This window comes from Phoca vitulina, unplaced genomic scaffold, assembly GCF_004348235.1.
Source record: "Phoca vitulina isolate PV1807 unplaced genomic scaffold, GSC_HSeal_1.0 scaffold11, whole genome shotgun sequence".
NCBI lineage: Eukaryota > Metazoa > Chordata > Mammalia > Carnivora > Phocidae > Phoca > Phoca vitulina.
In genome coordinates, this window is record NW_022589714.1 from 45353327 (window position 1) to 45365979 (window position 12653).

Sequence of the window (12653 nt, forward strand, 5' to 3'; positions counted from 1 at the left end):
TGTCAGACAGAATAGCATGGGGCTGAGAGTAGAGACTCTGGAGCCAGACTCAGATCCTGGCTCTGTCACTCACTAGGTACGTGGCTTCGGGCAAATGACTTTACTGGGTGCCTCAATGCCTCCTTGGTTAAGGTGGTAATACATGAAAGGTGCGAACAACCCTGCCTGGCACAAAATTAGCATTATGTAAATGTTAGCTAGTGTCATTGTCATTAAATGAGGAACAAATAACCTTCTAACTCTTCTGAAGCCTCTGTTGTTTTGGATCTCTATTCGCAGCCAAATTTAACCTAATCCCAACACATACCTTAAAAATAAGTCAATTTTCAAAGCTTTCCATTTCCACCATTCGGTCTAAAGGAGGAAAATCTAACAACATGAGGTCTTAAGTCGGTAAGATGCCACTCTCAGTAACTGTACCAATTCCAAACCTTGGGCTGTCCAGGGAGCAAAGGGACCAACAGACAAGATGCTGAGCCCTCCTGGGGGGCTCCTGTCTCCCCATGTGCTGCCCTGATGCCTGGCCTGCCCATTAGCCCTTTGCTTTCACAGACAGCGAGTGCAGCAGCCTTTCAGGGAGTGGGAGGAGAGTTTAGTTCTAGTGTTCTGCCTGCTGGGAGGATAAAATTCACACATTCAGTCAAAAACTGTGAGCTGAGTGCACCAGCAAAAAGCAGCAGAGAAAGGGAGGCCCAAATGCTCTCTGAAGAGCTTCATTCAGCATAAACAGTCTGTTCAGAAGGATCATTAAACATTCCACTTGAGAAAATTCAACATATAATTGAAGTTGGAATGGGAAACCATGCCAGCAATGCAGTCTCGAATGAGGGCAGCGTCTTCGGTTGTCATTATGGAGCATACAACAGCCAGGACTCAGACTGGAGGCAATGAGATTTTAAGGATATTTTATGGCTATTTTAAAAGGCAAAGCATCCAAAAAGAGGAAGCCCAAAAGCTCTTTATAAGAATCAAATTGCCCACTCTGGGCTTGACGAGAACATGCCCATTTATTAGCAGATAAAATGTACTTGAGTGGTGACTCCAGTCAAGTGTTTCTTTTTCTGAGAACTCCAAGTCCTGGGCCTGAAATCAGGCTTGTATATGCCTCAAATACTCCCCTACAGCTCTGGGAAGAACTGGTTCTGCTTAAACTGACAAGAGTAACTTGTCTCTTTGCTGCTCTAGGCACTTCCCAGGAACCATCTGTGATTGCACGGCAATTTCTAGATTTTGTGATCTGTTGGGTCAGAATGATTCAGCCCAACTGGCAGACAGGAGAAGGTTTGAAGCATCAGAATTCAGACAGCCTTTCTATTTCCCAAAGCCTCTGGTTTACCTGATTCCTGTTTTTATTTTTTTAAGACCAGACGCATAAGAATACCTTACGTAATGTTTTCTGAACACAAAAGTAAACTGACAAAAGGAAAAAAGTAAAATTGGGGTCATACATCTAAAGAACCTCATAAAATAAGACTTAAATATTTCATCCAGGAAAACGCCAAGAAAAGGGTCAAGGAATTCATCTGATCACCTGTATGTAATCACTCTTAAGTGCTAATATAAACGTATTATTGGGGGGCGCCGGGTGGCTCAGTCAGTTGGATGTCTGCCTTCGGCTCAGGTCATGATCTCAGGGTCCTGGGATCCAGCCTGGTCTCGGGCTCCCTGCTCACTGGGAAGTCTGCTTCTCCCTCTATCTCTGCCCCTCCCCACAGCTTAGGATTTCTCTCTCTCTCGCTCTCTCTCTCAAATAAATAAATAAATATTATTGGGCACTATTCATCTGGCATTTCCAGGTAAGCATATGATGGCAGTAGCTGAGACAAGGATGCCACCACAAAACCTAGTATGGAGAGGGTGGAGGGACCCCCGGCTAATCCCTGGAAGGTCAAACGACCTGACAGAGAAAGAAGAGTAAGGAGAGCTGGTCTCGTCCAGGGAGAAGGTCAGAGGAAAGACTTCTGAGTGTCCTACAGAGCAGAGACGCGCAGGGAGACGGTTCTGTTTCATGAGGACTGTGTTACGGTTCGTGAGAAGGGAGGCGTGCTGTCTCAAAGATGCAGAGAAGCAGCTGACCAGGGAGCCCCTCCCGACACTGTGCTTGTCAGTCAGTGAGGTGACTAAAAGGTAAGGATTAACTCAGAACGATACATGATCTCTGGCTGTACCCTACTCAGCGTGGAGTAGCCTGAGTATACGTGTGTCATGATAACCCAGTTAAAATTAATTTTAAAAACAGCATACTGCCACATTTTCTCAATTTTCCTCAGGTTCCTGTATTACTTTTACTTAGCAAACATTCGTGACTGCTGGTTAACTCAGCCTCCTGGCACAGGCTCTAGGACCCCAGATCGTATAAACACAGACCATACGAGTATTCAGGTGAAAGGGGCCAAAGAAGGGCCCAGTCCAGCATACTTACTCTTCTAGGACCTGCCCAGAGACCACTCACAGGGACAGGCAGCATGTCACCAAGACACCATGATGTGAACAGGCTCTGGGGAGTCCAGGGCCCCCAATGTCAGCTGCTCAGAGGCTTTTCATCTAGGCTCAAACATCTTGCATATGTTAGCTATCACAATTTCTCCTCGGTTACAATTTCTCACTTATTCTGGGTCAGATGCCAGAGAGACAGAGCCAGCAGGCAGGCACGCACGTGCCACTCAGCTCACTGCCAGGGAGAGGGCAGGCGAGGTCTGAAAGTCCCAGAGATGATAAGCCACAATTTGCCCTTGGAGAACTCCCCTCCTCTGAGACAAGAAATCCAGCCCTGGACATGCCACCAAATGCACACACTGCTCTCAAGCGTCAGCTCAAAGTGGTTCAGCTCAGCGCTCTGGCTGTGTGTTACTGGGAAGAGCCTCCCATAGTCCTCAACTGCCTGGCACATACGAGGCTGCTTCCTTCATCTATGAAGACGGGGCCAGGAGGCATCTTGAGGAAAGCGTCTAAATAAGGTGGGCGCTAAAAACTTCAGCATCAACCACACTCCCCAACTCCCTCCAAACCAAGAGCATTAAGATAGAAAATGGAATACTGTTACTACATGATTTAATTTATAGGAAGTTCAGAAACAGGCAGAACTGACCGGCAGTGAAGCAGTTACCTCTGAGGGGTAGGACTAGAAGGGAAGCAGTCAGTGAAGCAGTTACCTCTGAGGGGTAGGACTAGAAGGGAACACGGGGATTTCGGCAGTGCTGGAAATGTCCCATGACTTGACACGGGTGCTGGCTCGTTAGAGGAAATGTGTCGAGCTGCACATGTATGAGATACGTGCTTTTTAAAAAGTGTATTATTCTTCAATATAAAGTTTATGCTTTAAAAGCAAACAAGAGGGGCGCCTGGGTGGCTCAGTTGGTTAAGTGACTGCCTTCGGCTCAGGTCATGATCCCAGGGTCCTAGGATTGAGCCCCGCATCAGGCTCCCTGCTTGACAGGGGGCCTGCTTCTCCCTCTCCCTCCGCAGCTCCCACTACTTGTGCTCTCCTGCTCTCTCTCTGCCAAATAAATAAATAAATAAATAAATAAATAAATAAAAAGCAAACAAGGAATGTCCTTTTAAGCCCGTAATGAAAACCCACCATTACTACAGAAGTCCGTCCAGTTTCATCTTTGGCCTCCACACATCACGAGACAGGGAGGAACAGGATGGGCAGGGTGGGTATCACATGCAGAGAGTCGGAGATGAGGCGGAGAAGGAAGTCTCCCAGGAACCGAGAGCACGGGCTGGGGTTTAACCCCCAACAGCCCGGGACCAGGACCTGGCGGCAGAGTCCATGGTGCCTATTGGTAAGAACAAGCCCTTTTCTCTGAAAATCTGCGTGCCAACTATCAAAAAAGTAACTGCACAGTTCGCCCCTCACCTCCTTCAGGACTTAGCGCCAATGTCCTCTCCTCAGTGTGACCCTGGCTCACTGCCCTGTTTGAAACCTGTTGCCGTCACCACTCTTGCCAACACGGCATCAACCCCACTTCAGTTTTCTCCACAGCACTCGTCACAATCCGGCAAAAAATACCTGCTTTTCTATTCATTGTCCGTGTCTGCTCATCAGAAGTTAGGCTCTGTGAAGGGATTTCTTTTTATGTATAATTTACATACAGTAGACTACACATAAGTGCACAGCCCCCCCCCCTTTTTTTTTGAAAGCAAGAGATCATGTGTGCAAGTGGGGAGGCAGGGAGGGGCAGAGGGGGAGAGAGAATCTCAAGCAGACTCCATGCTCAGCACAGAGCCTGACATGAGGCTCGGTCTCACGACCCTGAGATCACGACCTGAGAGGAAATCCATAGGCGGACACTTAACCGACTGAGCACCCAGGCGCCCCCACAGTTCCATTCTGACCCATGTATACATCTGTGTAAAAGATACCTCAGTCCAAATAGAGAACATTTCCAGCACCCCAGAAATTTCCTCATGCCTCTTCCCAATCTCCAACCACAGTCAACCACTGCCTTGATTTCTGTTGCCATGGATTATTTTTGAATTCCATTTAAATGGAATCACACAACGTGTACTTTTTTGGTTTCTGACTTCTTTTGTTCAACATAGTGATTTTGGGATGGTTTCTTCCATGTTATTGTGTTTATTAATAGTTCATTTTTTTTATTGCTTAGTACAAATCCATTGAATTTTCCTGTATCAGATTATTTAGGTTGGTTCCAATTTTTGTCTATAAGAATAAAATTGCTACGAATATTCTTATACAGTCTTTTGGAAACTGTAAGCTTTCATTTTCCTTGAATAAATAAAAGTAAAAGCCAGTGATTTTTGTCTACTTGATTTACTTATGATTCATATCCCCAGTGCCCAGTACACACGCTCAATGAATACATGCTGTCCATCCCTTAGAAGAGAGAAAACTGGCTAACTCAGCACAGCACCAAAATATTGTAATTCACTGCCCTCTGGTGGCCAAGTGTAGCAAAGCCATACCAATCCCCAAATGTCTTGGACAAAGTTATAGTGACATTTTCATTCTGTCATTCATCTAGACACGTATGAAAGGCCTATTTTGGACATCAAAATGAAAGCAATGGGAATGTAAGATATTTAAAATAGTCTCTGGTCTCAAAGGATCCTATAATCTGGTGGCAGAGAGCAGGAAGACAACACAAACGATAACCAGTGTGGTAAAGTGCTACAAAAGAAACGTACAGGGTCATGGAAAGAGCACTATTGGGGTGACGTGGGCAAGGGGAGGGTGAGAGGCAGGCTTCCTTCTGTAAAGGATGCACGAGGATTAGCCCAGGGGAGAAGAAGGAGATGGTGCAGGACCAGCTTTAGATGACAAATGTCAATTTGGGAGGGCTGAGTTGAAGGGGTGAGGAGGAAGCAGATCCCACAGGGCCTTGCACAAGCTAGATAACCCGGCCACTTGAACCTGTACGTGACGGGATGTTACCGAAGGGCTTTAAGCAGAGGAGCTGCATGGGCCGGTCTGTGTCTGAACGGCGTGTAAGGCAGATTTGAAAGGGGTATAAAACCAGAGAAGGGAAAACATGCTTGGCCATTTCAGCAATCCAGGCCTGACCTAGGGTGGTCACAGGAGAATGGAGAGGGAGGCAGATTCAAGAAACATTGAGAAAATCATCAGAGCTTTGTAACTCACTGGATATAGAAGGCTGAGACTCATGCCCAATTCTTAGCATTTCTGACTTCAGAGTCAGGAAATGCTGCCAACTGAGACAAAAGTGTGGCCGGGTGTGGGGAGAAAAGGAGTCGGTGAAACATGGAGGCTGCGGAGCCTCGGGGTAGCAAAAATTGCAGGCTGTCCACAAATAACTGTTCCCCTTTACTTCTTGGTGAAGGGACCCCTAAAGGGTACTGGCACCCGGGCTTGAGCCTCACCTGCAGCTAGCTATGGCCATATCACTGAGTGCAGACAGAAGAGATTCAAACCCAAGCACTACATACAACTTTTGGAAGTGTGCTTAAATGGAAGGAGTATGCCTTTCTTCCTTTCTTCCTCCATACTGGATGGAATCCAGACATGATGGCTGGAGCACAAATAACTGTCTTGGATCACAAGAAGGAAACCAGAGGCTGAATGAAAATGGTAGAACAATAAGAGAGAGGAGCCTGGGTCCCTGATATCTTAGGGCACCATACAAGCCCTGGACTACTGACCTCTTGACTTTTCATGTGAGAGAAATAAGCTTTTCTATCTTAAGATACTATTATTTGGGGTTCCCAGTCACACGTAGCCACGCTAGCCCTAACCTGATCATCTACAACATATCCAAGTGGAAATGTCACATGGGGAACTGGACTCCTAAGTCAGAGGCCTGGGAAAGACTTCCCTTCTGGGGGTTCCATGGCTGTGATGCTTCTGAAAACTTCACACTTCAAGTAAAACTTGAAATGAAAATCCTACTATACGGCTTCCTGCAGAAGAGAAGAGGGAGAGTGATTTAATGCTGTTTCTTTTTGTACTAACAGAAACCAGCAGACACCACTCTGTTTTTGAAAACAAGATCATGAACTCTGCTCTTCTGAAGGATTTCTTCATATGTATCCCTTAAATAGTTGCCATTAAGCAATTTATTTTGATGATGACCACACTATCAGTTATACTGGACCTTAATATGTTCATAACTAGATCAATAATATCATCTGAGCCCAGAAGTTCTCGTAGATGAGAGTCTGGAGGTCATCTGCAGTCCCAGGGGTCACAGGCCGGAGACTCCGTCTCCTTTAGCACCGTCACCCTGGGCCCAGACACAGCTGCCTTATCCACAGGTGACCCACCTCCACGTGAGCAGCTGGCTTCAGCAGATAAAGAAGCTGCCTGGGGGCCAGGCTAGCTAGAGACAACTTCTCTGTCAGCTCAGAGGGAGTCACTTTTACAACAAATATGACACACCATGAAGTAAGATCAGGTGCTAATTTATAGAAGTGACAGCGGTGGGAAGGAGATCGGGGAGGAGATACAGGAGCAGCTCTGATAGAGCAGATCGTCCACGCTAGAGTTCAGCGAGATGGGGCGGCGGGGGAAGGCTACCTGGTGGGACCTGCCCAGGATGACGAGGGCAACAGTGTGGCTTATCCCACAGGCGAAGGATACCTGAGGCCTCCTGCAGTAGGGAGTGTCACAGCAGCTCCTTATTAGGATACGACACCAACAGAGAAGGGAAGAAAAGCAGCATTATTACCCAGACAAGAGAATTCTTCTTCTCCTTTTATTTTTTTTAATGTAAGCTCTATGCCCAACATGGGGCTTGAACTCACGACCCTGAGATCAAGAGTCACATGCTCTACTGACTGAGCCAGCCAGGTGCCCCAAGAATTTTTCTTGAAGGCCACAAACAATGTTGTATCTCTGTTCAAGAAAGATCTTGAGGCTGGGGAGAAGTCTGAATGCCTTATTTCTTTAAAGCTTAATTTATATCCCTCAACTGATGAATACATAAATAAAATGTGGTATATCTATGCAATGGAATATTTGACCATAAAAAGGAAGTACTGACAGATACTACAACATGGAAGAATCTCAAGAATGTGGTAAGTGAAAGAAGCCAGGCACAAAAGACCACATACTGTAAGATTCCATTTATATGAAATGTCCAGAAAAGGCAAACCCATAGAGACAAAATAGATTAGCAATTGCTTAGGGGTAGAGGGGACAGGAAGCTTGGGGGTGATGGCTAAGGAATACAGGGTTTCTTTTGGGGGTGATGAAAATGTTCTAAATTGGTTGTGGTGATGGTTACACAACTCTATATACTACAAACTACTGAACTGTACATTTTAATGGGTGAATTATATGGTATACAAATTACATCTCAATAAAGATGCTACAATAAAAAAAGCTCACAAAACTTAACTTATAAATTTACTGTAACTCCGATAAAAATTCTAAAAGGCTCCTACTTCCTGAATTTGGCTGGATGATTCTAAAGTTCATATGGTGGGCAGAAGAAACGAACAGACATTTCTCCAAAGAAGACATACAGATGGCCAATAAACACATGAAAAAGACACTCAACATCACGCACCATCAGGGAAATGCAAATCAAAACCACAATGAGATAACACCTCACACCTGTCAGAATGGCTAAAATCAACACAAGAAACAACAGGTGTTGGTGAGGATGTGGGGAGAAAGGAACACTCTTGCATTGTTGGTGGGAATGCAAACTGGTGCAGCCACTCTGGGAAACAGTATGGAGGTTCCTCAAAAAATTAAAAATAGAACTCCCCAGTGATCCAGGAATAACACTACTGGGTATTTACCCAAAGAATACAAAAACAAATTAAAAAGCATACGTGCACCCCTATGTTTATAGCAGCATTACTTACAATAACCAAGATATGGAAGCAGCCCAAGTGTCCACCGACAGATGAATTTATAAAGATGATATACACAATGGAATATTATTCAGCCATAAGAAAGAATGAAATCTTGCCATTTGCAATGACGTGGATGGAGCTAGAAGGTATTATGCTAAGCAAAATAAGTCAGAGAAAGACTAATACCATATGATTTTACTCATAGGTGGAATTTAAGAAACAAACGAAACAAACGAGCAAAGGGAAAAAAAAAGAGAGAAAGGGGGGCAAACCAAGAAACAGACTCTTAACTATAGAGAACAAACTGATGGTGACCAGAGGGGAGAAGGTGGGGGGGATGGATGAAACAAGTGATGGGGATTGAACAGAGCATTTGTGATGAGCATCAGATGATGTGTGGAAGTGTTGAATCACTACATTGTGCACCTGAAACTAATATTACACTGTATGTTAACTAACTGGAATTTAAAATAAAATTAAAAAAAAAGAAAAAGGTAGAAACATGAAGTTCATATGGAAGTAGAGCCACAACAATTTTTTAAAAAGGATGAGGAAAGGGCCCTGGAATAATGATAAAAACACATAATAAAGCTCAAAACCCCAAGCTGTGTGCTGCTTGCATAGAAATGGAGATAAATGGAACAGAATAAAGAAGTAGAGCCATGTAAATAAAGGAATTAGTATTATATTATGAAAAGGGATGTCACAGCAGCAAAGAAAGGATGGTTATTTATAAAAGGTGCTGAAATAATGAGCCACTGGATTGCACGGGAACTTTAATCTCAACCCTCACCATACGGGAAAGCAAATTAATAATGAAATTTAAAAAGCTAAATGTAAAAACAAACCCACAAGAGAAGAAAACACGGGAGGGTATTTTCGTAATATTGGAGTGGGGAAGGAAAGACTTCCTAAGCAAGATACTGAATCCCAAAACCACGAAGGAGGAGCAGTCTCCTTCGGGTCCTCAGCACGGTTTTCGAGCACCTCCACTAGAGGGCAGGGCCCGCGCCTGTCGGCTCAGCCCCTCTATCCCCGGGCACGTAACAGGAGCTCATAAACACCTGCCGAATGGGCAGATTTGACTACGTAAAAATTAGGAAGTTCTACATAAGGAGACACAACAAACAAAGTTAAAAGACAAGTGATGGTCTTGGAGAAAAACAATATTAGGTTGAGCCATATAAAATTCCCATTTTGGGGGGGTGCAGGGGTAAAAATGGCTGAATATTAGCAATTTCATGTGGTGGGACCTAGTATTTTTAACACATACCAGATAAAGGATGAATCTATCTAATTTACAAAAGTCCCTACAGAACAACAAGACCAGCAATCCAACAGGAAAAAATGGTACAGAATTTGAACAAGCAGATCACAAAGACAGAAATGCTAATATGTACCCCTCACTCCAGAGCAAGTGAAGCAAAAACTGAAACACAGACCATGGTTAATTTACCAGGCTGCAGAAATAGGATTAGATTGACATATCTAGTTTTGCTAAGGATTCGAAGAAAAGTGCACCCACACATTAGTGGTTGCAGTATAAACTGGTATAAACTTCTCTGGAATGTGATTTAGTAGTACCTGTTTGGCATGCTCTTAGGATTACCAATCGCACTTCTGGGACTCTCTTTCAGAGAAATATGTATTTTTAAAAATATTTTATTTATTAGAGAGAGAGAGAGCACAAGCAGGGGGAGCGGCAGGCAGAGGAAGAAGCAGGCGCCCGTTTTGATTTTTTTAATGAGCATGTACTTCTACCACAATTTTTTTTTTTTTAAAGGCAAGGTGCAGTAAGAAAGGTACTGCCCTCTTTGGGGCACAGAATGGAGTAGAGGGAGCCATTAGAAGTCCAAGAACAGGAATCTAAGTTGAAACACCACCAAATCATATAAAGAGGACAGGTATTAAGGTCAAAAGACCTGGGTCTGAGTCTGGAAAGCTCATTAAATCTTTGAGCCTTGGATTTCTCACCTGTAAACTGAGTTGATACACCTACCTTAAAGAAATACTGGGGCCTACTGAGTGAAATACAGTATGTCAAAGTGCTTTGCAAAATGGTAAAGTGCTTTAAGAATCAGGTTGTTATCACCGGTTGGCATGGCAAAGCCCCAGGTTGAAAACTGGAAAAACAAGGTGCTAAAGCTACAGAATCCTAAGGGGAAAAGAGAGGGATGGGAACTGATGGAATAAGAGAGATTTAAGAGACACACCAACCAATTAGAACGTGTGGACCCAATCTGCACCCTGATTCAAACAAACTATTAGACATATTTATGAGAATGAGAAAAATGTGGATGCTGATTGTATATTAGATTATACTCGGAAGCTATTATAACTTTTTAGCTGTTAATAGGGCATTTATGGCTGTGGGTTTCTTTAATCACTGTCTTCTAGAGGTACATACAAAAATATTTATGGATGAAACGATATGATATCTGATATTGCTTCCAAATAATTCACAAAGAGGAAAGGGTGGAAAATGGCCAGAGGCAGGGATGGAACAAGACTGGCTGGTGAAGGTGGGTGAGAGATAAGATTTGTGGCATGCTATTTTTCTACTTTTACAAATGTTTGAAACTTAACCTAATTAAAGTTTTTATAAAAAATGAATGGACCCCACCTTCCTCAGTCTAGGAGGAGGTACCAAGACCCTTCTGAAGTCTGTTGCAGAAGTAAAACTGGGTAGCGCCTCGCCAAGACTGGCCCCAAGGAAGGGCGGAGAAGCCCACGCTTTACTGCGTAAACGCCGCGGGCGGGCAGGTGGTGCTGACAAATACCAAGATCAGAGCGCAGTCACATCTATCAAAGAAAGGCACAGCGCTTGGTGGGACCCACAGCGTTGTGCCTACAGAAAGAAAAGGAAAATTTCGTACAAAATATAAGTGGCAGCTAACAGGATAATTAAACATCCAATTATAACTGCAGCTGCTGCGGATTATTTCAAACTGGCTTAATACTGTTACCAAGATTTCACGCCAGCGTTTACACTCCAAATGTCGATTAGTGAATGGCTTAATACCCTTCTAGGCTCATCCTTTAATACTATTTCAGAAAAGTGCTATTGCAAGAAACTACCCCCAAATCCCAACAGATCAGCTGCACTGCTCTTAATAAAGTTAAACACAGAGAATTAAGCTGCCTCCGAAAGCTGACCTATTAATGTGAAGGGAAAATGAAAAGTCCTATAGCAAAAGCTTTATTTATATGCTTTTGGTAGCTACATTTTAACTTATCTTTCTTTTGCTTAGGATCCCCTGGTTGAGTGAGCAAGGGTGACCTTACTCCCAGCTCTGCCCTGGTTGCTGCCACTAAGGGGGACTAGGGATGGTGCCATTCAGTTGCCTTACTTTTCAGAGACTGCCTCATTCATAAAAGACCAAAACGCCATCCGTTGAGGCCCATCAGAAAACAATGAGATGGATCAAATGAGACATTTTTACGCCCTTACCTTCCAAAGGGCTCTGCTCTGGTCTACTTCTCATTACCCTCCTCCCCCTTGCACTGGCTTCCACCAAAACCCACAAAAACCCACTGCCTCCAGAGCCTAAAGAAAAGGGTTCTAGTCCTTGCTCTGCCACCAATAAGGAGACAGGGCATCTCACGACCCATCGGTGAAATGAGAGGATCACACGATGGTGTTCTGAGACCCCTCCAACGTTCTTATTTCCTCATGAGCTCCCCCTTAACTGGCTGAGAGAACCAACATGACAGATAGGTTTTCCTGTGAATCTCTAAGCACAAGAGGTTGAGGAAACCAAAAGGAGAAGGGGAGGATCCTTAACCCCTTTTAAGACTCTGCCTAATTCAGGCCTGGCCAGAGGAGGAGGCTGGAGCTGTAAGAAAACTTAACTGCCGCCATGATATCCACTCCTTCTATCCAAAGTGACAAACACCTAATGAGGCAAGAGGCGAAGGAGGAAGGGAGAAATCAAGGTCCTGGAGCTCTCCTCGGCCCCTTCCGTTACCTCCAACGTGAGCTCGATTCTGGTGCCCCCAGCTTTCCTCCTCTACACGGCCACATCCTGCTGCTAAGATACAGCACATGAACTCAAGTGTGAAGGCCTCACGTACAATCTAAAATTCCAGCTTTCATGGAGGATGGCCTGTGTTTGAGACAAGTTCAAAACAATCCCAAAATGACCTCAAATAAAGCTTCGAACCATCTGTGTATGGCAGAACATAAAGGTATCCATTTGGTCCTTCTGTGACAAAGCAGGTCGTTTCCAGGTGAGAACTGTGGCCATCTCAAGAGAGAAACTAATTCCAGGCTGCTACTGCTGTCACAACAGGGTTAGCTGTGTATTCGAGGGCCACGATCTCTTTTTTAGCAAGACATGCCTACTGGCTGCACTCTTGGGAAA

General features: G+C 44.4%; 1 protein-coding gene across 1 annotated transcript in view; it reads right to left on the minus strand.

Annotated features, from left to right (window-relative positions):
• Positions 1–12653, minus strand: part of TBC1D22B (TBC1 domain family member 22B) — a 73156-nt gene that overhangs the window by 25238 nt on the left and 35265 nt on the right. The window lies entirely within an intron of this gene.